Consider the following 8,213-nt stretch of genomic DNA (forward strand, 5'->3'; position numbering starts at 1 on the left):
CTGAACTTTAACTTACAAGAGTAGGAGAACCAGATGTCACCAGCTTTGACTGAAAGGTGGTTGTTTAACCAGTCACTACTCAATATTGCATTATTTGCCACCAACCAGGTGCTTCTCTGCTAACTTAGCCCCTACTAGCATTAGTACACAGCCTACGGTGAAAGGGCGGGGGGTGATGTTGTACATGATGGACAATCTACAATAAGATTATTTATACTGTACATTCTGATATGTTGACACTGAGGTGGCAAGATAGTCAGTTGGTAAGAGTGCTTACCACTCCAGGAAGTTCTCATGCACTGTCTGAGGCAACAGGCAGCTGCCTGGCCAAGACAATTTTGTCTACACCTGGGACCTTCCAACAGCACCTTGCTAGGCAAGATTTCTTAGCTCCTCTGAGATCCAAGACCACTCTATGCTCAAGGGTATTGTTCTATAGCTCCTGTGTATGTGTGTTGACTTGGTTGATACACAAAGACAAAAAAGAAACTCTTGCAAAAATAAATCCTCATTCACAACTCATAACTTACTGTCTAGTGTGAGTTTTGATAATTATGAGAAGGGATAGGTTCAATGATGATGGTATTGATAACAAGGCTAGATCCAAGAATTATAAGTTGATCATTTGAATGCGGAGCTAATGAGAAAACTCAAATATGTTGGGTCAGCACTCTAATTTTTATGTAATCAGTGGTTCTCAACCTGTGGGTCGAGACCCCTTTAGGGTCATTCATTGGACGTCCTGCATATCAGACACTTATATTACAATTCATAACGGTACCAAAATGACAGTTGTGAAGTAGCAATGAAATAATTTTACGGCTGAGGATCACCACAGCATGATGAACTCTATTAAAGGGTCAAAACATCAGGAAGGCTAAGAACCACTGTACAAAAAAAATGTATAAAAGTCCATTCCTTTGTTTTGCTAAACATTATATTACATTGCTTTACTAATTGTGTTTGTGTGTGTATGTGTGTGTGTGTGTGTGCATGTGCCTGGCTGGAAGTCAGAAGACAACCTGTTGAAGTTGGTTCTCCCCTCCCACCAGCTCATCAGGCATGGTGGCAAGCACATTTACCCATCGAGCCATCTTCCTATCTCTCTTTCTTGCCTTTGACTTTGTTGCTGTGGTGGTGGTGGTATGGTTTTTTCTCTAAGACAGTGCCTGGCTATGCAGTTTAGGCTGTCCTGGAACTCACAGTATAACCCGGGCTGGTGTCCTGAACCCTCAGTCTTTCTGACACTCTTTGCCAAATGTCAAGACTTAGAGTGTTTGATATCACAGCGAGCTTTCTTTCAAATCAATGAATGAAGATTTAGATGCTGTATTGGCAGGTTTCAGTCAAGTAACATAGCCAGGCTATGAAACTTGGGAACTAGTTGCCAGGCCTGGTGTCTCTATGAATTCTTTCCTTGCTTGCTTTCTTAGGACTCAGGCTACAGGCCTTCCATATGACCTAGCTATCCCACTCTGTTCAAATACTCACCCAAAGGACTCTAAGTCAATATATCACATAGCACATAGATACTTGCACATCAAGGTTTTTTTTTTCAGCACTGTTCACATTGTGGGGACCATCCTAGGTGTCCATGAACAGATATGGATACAGAAAATGGGAACTACCTATCATATTTGTATGTGAATTATTTTCCATAAAAAATAGTTATGTTAATTGCCAAAAAGTGGATGCATTTTAAAAACAGGATTCTTAAAGTTTAGGTTTTTAATTATTGTACAAAACATTAGGTTTCATCATGGATTTTCAAACAAAATTTGCTTTTGTTGATCTTCCTCCCCAGCTCTTCTTCCATTCCCCCATCTTCTCTTGTATCCTTCCCCCCTCAGTCACCCTCTTTCTCCTTTTATGTCACAAGCATCCTGTTGCCTCAACACCCCCCACTTGTTCACTTCCTCTCCCCCCCAACCCCGTCCTGGTCTCTGATCTAATCCTATAGTCTGTAGCCACACTCACATGCATTCTCATCCATGTACACAAATCACTGCCACAAGCCAGTATCGACATGCAGGATTAATGGGAGATAAACCAGGCTCAGAAAGACTCATATGTTTTTTCTTGCGTGAAGTTCCTAGATTTTACATAGATATGTAACATGAAAGTAGAAATGAAGCTATGGGGACAAAGGAGACTAATCCACTGAGGTGAGAAAGAATAGTGTGCACAGCATACAATATATACACTTATGAAAAACAAATGGATAAAAAAGAAAATGTAAAAACAAAATGGCCTCCAAAGACCACTAAACACTTCAGAGCATGGGGCCATGCCAGCATGCATTTCCTTAAAAGACTTTTTATCTCCTAGGCCTTTCCTGCCTGAGAGCAGTTACCTCTATGAATCTATTTAAATGTGAATTTTAAAATTACATATACTTACTCATGTATTTGTGTGCTGTGCATATGTGCATGCATGCAGGAGTGAGTTCGTGTGTGTGTCTGTGTGTGTGTGTGTACATGTGCCTGTGCATGAGTGACAGCATGCATGCAGAAGTCAGAAGACACTTTGCACGAGTCAGTTCTTTCCGTCCACCATGTAGATCTTCAGGGATCAAATTTGGGTCCTCAGGCTTCTCCAGCTTGGAGAGAATCACCTTTCTTTCCTCCCTTAACTGTCTGGCTTTTCTCTGTTTCCATGTTTATAAAGCTTTTTCTGCTTGTTGGTACCCATGCATTTCCCTAATGTACGAAAAGCAGTAGTTTGTAAAATTCCAAGCAGCATGTCCAGGAAAGAGATATTATATGGAAAAGTCAAAGCGGGACGGACAAACCATCTCAAAATGTACCATGTTGGCCTGTCAGCTGTCAACTCCCGGAGGAACTATAGCCACAGGAAGGTTCATTCAGCCTGACTCTACCAGGAGCGACAGGCCATAAAGATCCTTTCACACATTAAGGCTAGGACAGAGCCTTGATGACCTCAGGCGGGTGACTGGGCTGCCCTGGACCTGTGTAAACAACCTGAAGTAGCCCTTATCTCCCCCCAGCCTGATGGCCCCATATATCTCCTAGCGATATCCTGGAGTTTACTCCCCTAGTCAGAGGCCCATCTGTCTTGTCGTTCCTTCGCAAATGTATTACTCTTTGTCTAAAATGTGTAGAGGTGCTCTGCTTCTCACATCAGATGCTGGTGAAAATCCCCATGGATGTATAAAATTAATACAGGTTTAATATTTTCACCTCATATTTAGATCTTGTGTTAGCTGGGTCCCTTAATTGGACCAAACAATTAAGTTAAGTTAAGAAAAGACACACTCTGTCTGTTTCCTCTCTCTCTCTCTCTCTCTCTCTCTCTCTCTCTCTGCCTCTCTTTCTCTCTCTATTTCTGTCTTTGTTTGTCTGTTTTAACACACACACACACACACACACACACACACCAGTGATGTGAATGTGTTGTGTGGATGTATATTCCCCCAACTTGATGAACTAAGGACTTTACTGGATTGACTTACAGAAGCAAGAGATGGGAGTTATTTGCAGGAGGGTTGTATGACAAAGGCCCCTAATAGCAGTATCAGCATGAAGCCTCACCCCAGCAATGGTGACAGTTCCCCCACCCCCCCCCACCCCCACCCCTACCCCCGTAGCTGCACAGACAATACCCTGTCAATTCCCTCACTCTCTGTACTTCTCCCAAGGCACTCAGACCATGTGAATCTGGGGAAGAAAGTCCTGCCAAGGAAGTAAGGCAGGAAAGAGTGGCTGGTCCGTCTCTGAGGGACCACTCAACAGGCCCCTGTGTTGTTGAAGGTCTCTTGTAATAGTCAAGGATACTCTGATTAAGATGGTAGAGTAAAGATTCCCATTTCACATCTCTTAGTTGCAAGGAAGAGAAACCATTTCAGATGGGTTCATTCAACAGGATAACCCAGGCTGACCTCAAACTCACAATATAGCAAGGAAACATAGAACTCCTGTTCTTCTTGCCTCAACCTTCCCAGTGCTGGGATTTCAGACAAGCACTGCTCACTCCTATGTTCATGTGGCTCTGGGAATTGAAACCAGAGCTTCCTATGTGCTGGGTAAGCTTTCTACCGATGGGCCCACATCCCTACCCTGTATTGTCCTTTGCTTTTTTTTTTTTTATCAGTTGAACTCAGCTAGGGTTCCTCATCTCACAGCATGGTGATCCCTGGGAGGTCCAGCTTCACAATCTGTGATGGCTAGTGCTAACGTGAAGAACTGTCTAGATCAGGTAGGCCTCTGGACGTGTCTGTGGACAATTGCCTTGATTCTGTCATTGGTATGAGAACACTCAGTCTAACAGTAGGTGAGACCACACCTTCCTTGTGTTTGGGTCCTGGACTGTATATGAGGGGAGAAAGTGAATACCAGCCAGCAGGCATTAACTCATCCCTCTATTCATCACATGAATATCATGTGACCAGCTGTTTTAAGTTCCTGCCTCATTGGCTTCCTACTATGATGGATTGTCGCCTGGAGTAGTGTGCTAAACTAAATGCTTTCTTGCCTAAATTACTTTTGTCAGGGTATTTTATCATAGCAAAAGAAGCTAAAGTAAAACATAACCCTGTTAAAATCCAGAGCAGACTGCTGCTCCCACCACAAACCTCACAGAAGCTGCACCCCTCTGGGAGATACTGACAGGTCTCTATTGAGAGCACCCTCTGAGAAGCTAACAGATTTCCAGATGCCTGCCCGCTAGCCCGGGAAGTGAGTTTACATCAAAGAAGGTATAGGGGTTGACACATCCGGCTCCCTACTCTCTCTTTTACCTCCTGTTGGGGGACTCAGGGAGCATGGCTGTGAACCCCCAACCTATTCTTCAGAAAAGACCCCCAACTCTGCCACAAGGGCCTAATTTCCTCTTCAGAATGTCCACTGTGCTGTCCCTTAATGGCACTGGGGCTGGGAATCTCCTGTGTTCCTACCATACTGTTGTTTATCTGTCTGTCTGCTTGAGTTTAATACCTCTCCCAACAAACTTCTTAGCCCCAAATAATCCTTGTTGGTGTCCCCTTGAGAACTTTCACACCTCAACAAGAAACATAGATAGGACTCTGGTGACCTTGGCTGGGTCCTGTGTGTGAGCATCCCATTCCGAGATTCAGCTAAGGACTCAGCTCCGCTGAGCTTTAGGAAATGAGAGCCAGGGAAGAAACTACCTCAGAGGAAAGCCACTAAGCATTTGGCAGGAGAAGAGGACATATGGTGTGGGATCCGTTGTAGCTATTCTAAGGAAGGCCTGCTGGGGTATTCAGATGGTGAGATACTCCTATCGGCTCAACTCAGCCCCATCACCGTGTTTTCCCTCTTCTCTCTGATATTTTTGGTGGCACGGCAAATATTTTCTGCCTGCCTCTTTCTATGAAACACTCAGCAAAAGTGGGAGGTGAGTCACAGCTTGTACTTATTTGGGCTTTCCAAACGCGTGGCACGGTTTTGCGTGCTTTGCATCAACTCTCCTACTTGGTCCTCGATACCCATCCTGGAAGGTCTTTTACATGTTTAGTATCCTGCTCATTTTTACCCACCAAGACGCTAAGGACTAGAGAGGGCCCATAACGTGTCTTGGGCACACAGTTAGTTGCCTTCAGGGCTGGAATTGGAGGGGAGGATAGGTCACTGCACAGATTCCAATGTCAGCTAACACCTGCTGTACCATGTCTCTGAAATTCGATTCATTTCAACAGCTTTCTCATGCAACCCGACATCACGAAGTAGTCATGTCCCCTCATATGTGGTGTCTCAAATGGCAACCATCCATGCATTAAAATCAATTTGTTCAGTACATAGGACACGCTTCACAAGAATGTATGTCTCTCCCAACTGGTGGTCATGTAGGACTCTACATGGTAAAATAAATGACTCCAATGGATTTCACTGCAAGACTCACCCTGCTGATAAGGTTTTCAGTTAATACACATGGCCACTGCATGAAACAGCAGGGGCCCCAGCTTGGCTTGGAGGACTAAGGATGACAGAGTGCTCAAACCAGTTTCAGCAAGGGTGTGTGTTGGGGGGAGAATCTCTTGGCTCCAGGAACTGGCTGTCAAGGAGGAGAGGGGTGTAGCTGTCCTGGGGTGATGGAATGTAGCCAGCAGCTGTCTCTTCTCCGTTTGAGCCTGTACACTGGCAGGGCACTGTCACGCAAAGCTTCCCCATAAGAGCATGGGGATAGATGACCACTCTCAGGTTATCTGTCTGTGTGAGAAAGGCCAGCTTCCTTTGCACCTAGAATAATACCTTAGCTGGCCTGCTGTGGTTCATGCATTCCCAAGCCATTGCTAGCCACACAGAATATTTATTATACTAGGCTATTCTGTGGTGAGGATACAGGTGGGAGAAATATGGTCCTGGCAAATCAGGAAGATGGCTTTTTTTCTCTAAGGATTAAACACCATAAACAGAACACAAACATCAAGTGCCTTCTAAATACCCATGCTGATTCCCCGAGTCAAAAGCAGCCCCCAGTTTCTCAAATGCGAAAGCTTCTCCTTCCATGTACAGTAGTGAATACAGAGACTCACAACTGCTCAAGATGCAGAAAATACGTGAAGAACTCGGTCCCGGTCTTAGGTGACTTCTACCCCCGTCTCAAAGGCTCAGTGAACATTTCAGGAGAGGGAGGAAGGAAGCACATCTGAACTGAGAGATAAGGATAAATGGCTGTGAAATGCCATTCTCTAAATTCCACACAACCATTGCAATCATTAACTCACAGCAACTGTGAATTCCTGAGCTCGACCCCCAACAAGACCAGCTCTGTCAACTATCAGTCATGGAAGGGGGAGGCCTTACTTTTTGTCTTGAAACTACTGACTATTGATAGTCTCTGGGATGGGAGCAGGAATCACCATTTTTAGTTGTGTCTCCTCTGCTGAACCCACCAGACTCCAACACATAGTTCCAAACCTACGGTCTCACACACGGCCCTGGTTAAACTCAGTGGGTCACAAAACAACATAAAATAGATATGAACATGAGAGATTTGTAGGGTGGGGACAGGGTAGATAGGGTTGATAAAAGGGTTGGGGTTATGAGTACCCAGAAGACACTACATACATGTTCAAAAGTGCTTTATTTTCCTAACAGTAAGATCTACCTTTGGTAAAAAATTTTATTCTTGTTGGATCTGATAGAGGAGGGGAGGATGGATTAGGAACTTCCTCAAGGAACAGCTAAGGTTGCTGAGGCCCCAAATGGAGCATCAGATTGTTAAAAAGAGTAATGGTGTGAGTGAGTATTTTGTGTTAAGAGTAGAAACTTACAGAAGTCCAAGGATCAGAGACAGAGACATATATAAGCTATAGTGATGATTGTGAGACAGGACTCCAAAGGAAGCCACAAAGAGCTATACATGCACCTTGAACTTGACCCTGGATGTCCTGGTACATTTTAGGTGGGTATACTAATAGAAAGTGTTCACTTAAAAACAATATCACATCTATTTATTTATTTTGCGTATATTGTCTAGGTGTATGAGCATACCGGGCATTTGTGAAAGTCAGAAGGCAGCTCATGGGAGTCAGTTCTCTTCTTCCACCATGTGGGTACCAGGGACTGAACTCAGGTCATCAGGCTTGGCAGCAAGTGTCTTTACCTGTAGCCATCTCATGGGCTGCTGGTGCTTTAAAGACCCACAAAGTCACCTTGTGCTTTTGAAGACAGCCTCTGTATGCAGCTTCTCTCCCCAGCTCCTGTAATGGTCATTAGATCCTCAGAAGTCACTGTAACTGGTTTAGGGATGAGATACGACCTAGTCTGAGGCAATGAAGAGTATTCCTGGGAGTATTTCCTTGGATGTGCTGGGGACAATTCCTGGTAGTGAATCAGAGCCTAGAGATGGACAATGAAAGATCTCTGCTGAACTTTTTGAGGAGTTCATCTGCAGCTATATCTGTAGCAAACTGCCTCTGGGCTTCTCAGTTGTGTTTCAGTAATATCTCTCTGTCTCTGTCTCTGTCTGTCTCTCTCTGACTCTCTCCATCTCTGTCTGTGTCTTTGTGTCTGTCTTTGTGTCTGTCTGTCTGTCTCTGTCTCTGTCTCTCTCTGTCTCTCTCTCTCTCTCTCTGTCTCTCTTTGTCTGTCCCTGTCTCTGTCTCTCTGTCTCTGTCTCTCTGTCTCTGTCTCTCTCTCTCTCTCTCTCTCTCTCTCTGTGTGTGTGTGTGTATTTACTTTAGCAATTAGAGTTTCCATGTCATGGAAGAAATGGCTCCAGAAGATGGAAGG

The 8,213-nt window shown here is 44.4% G+C and overlaps 1 non-coding gene across 1 annotated transcript; it reads left to right on the forward strand.

Annotated features, from left to right (window-relative positions):
* Positions 1-445: 445 nt before the first annotated feature.
* Positions 446-569, forward strand: LOC114631295. The gene has a single exon (XR_003712935.1). It is a non-coding gene; the product is annotated as a small nucleolar RNA SNORA40 (small nucleolar RNA).
* The last annotated feature ends 7,644 nt before the right edge of the window (positions 570-8,213 follow it).

This window comes from Grammomys surdaster, unplaced genomic scaffold, assembly GCF_004785775.1.
Source record: "Grammomys surdaster isolate TR1022 unplaced genomic scaffold, NIH_TR_1.0 355, whole genome shotgun sequence".
Classification (NCBI taxonomy): Eukaryota; Metazoa; Chordata; class Mammalia; order Rodentia; family Muridae; genus Grammomys; species Grammomys surdaster.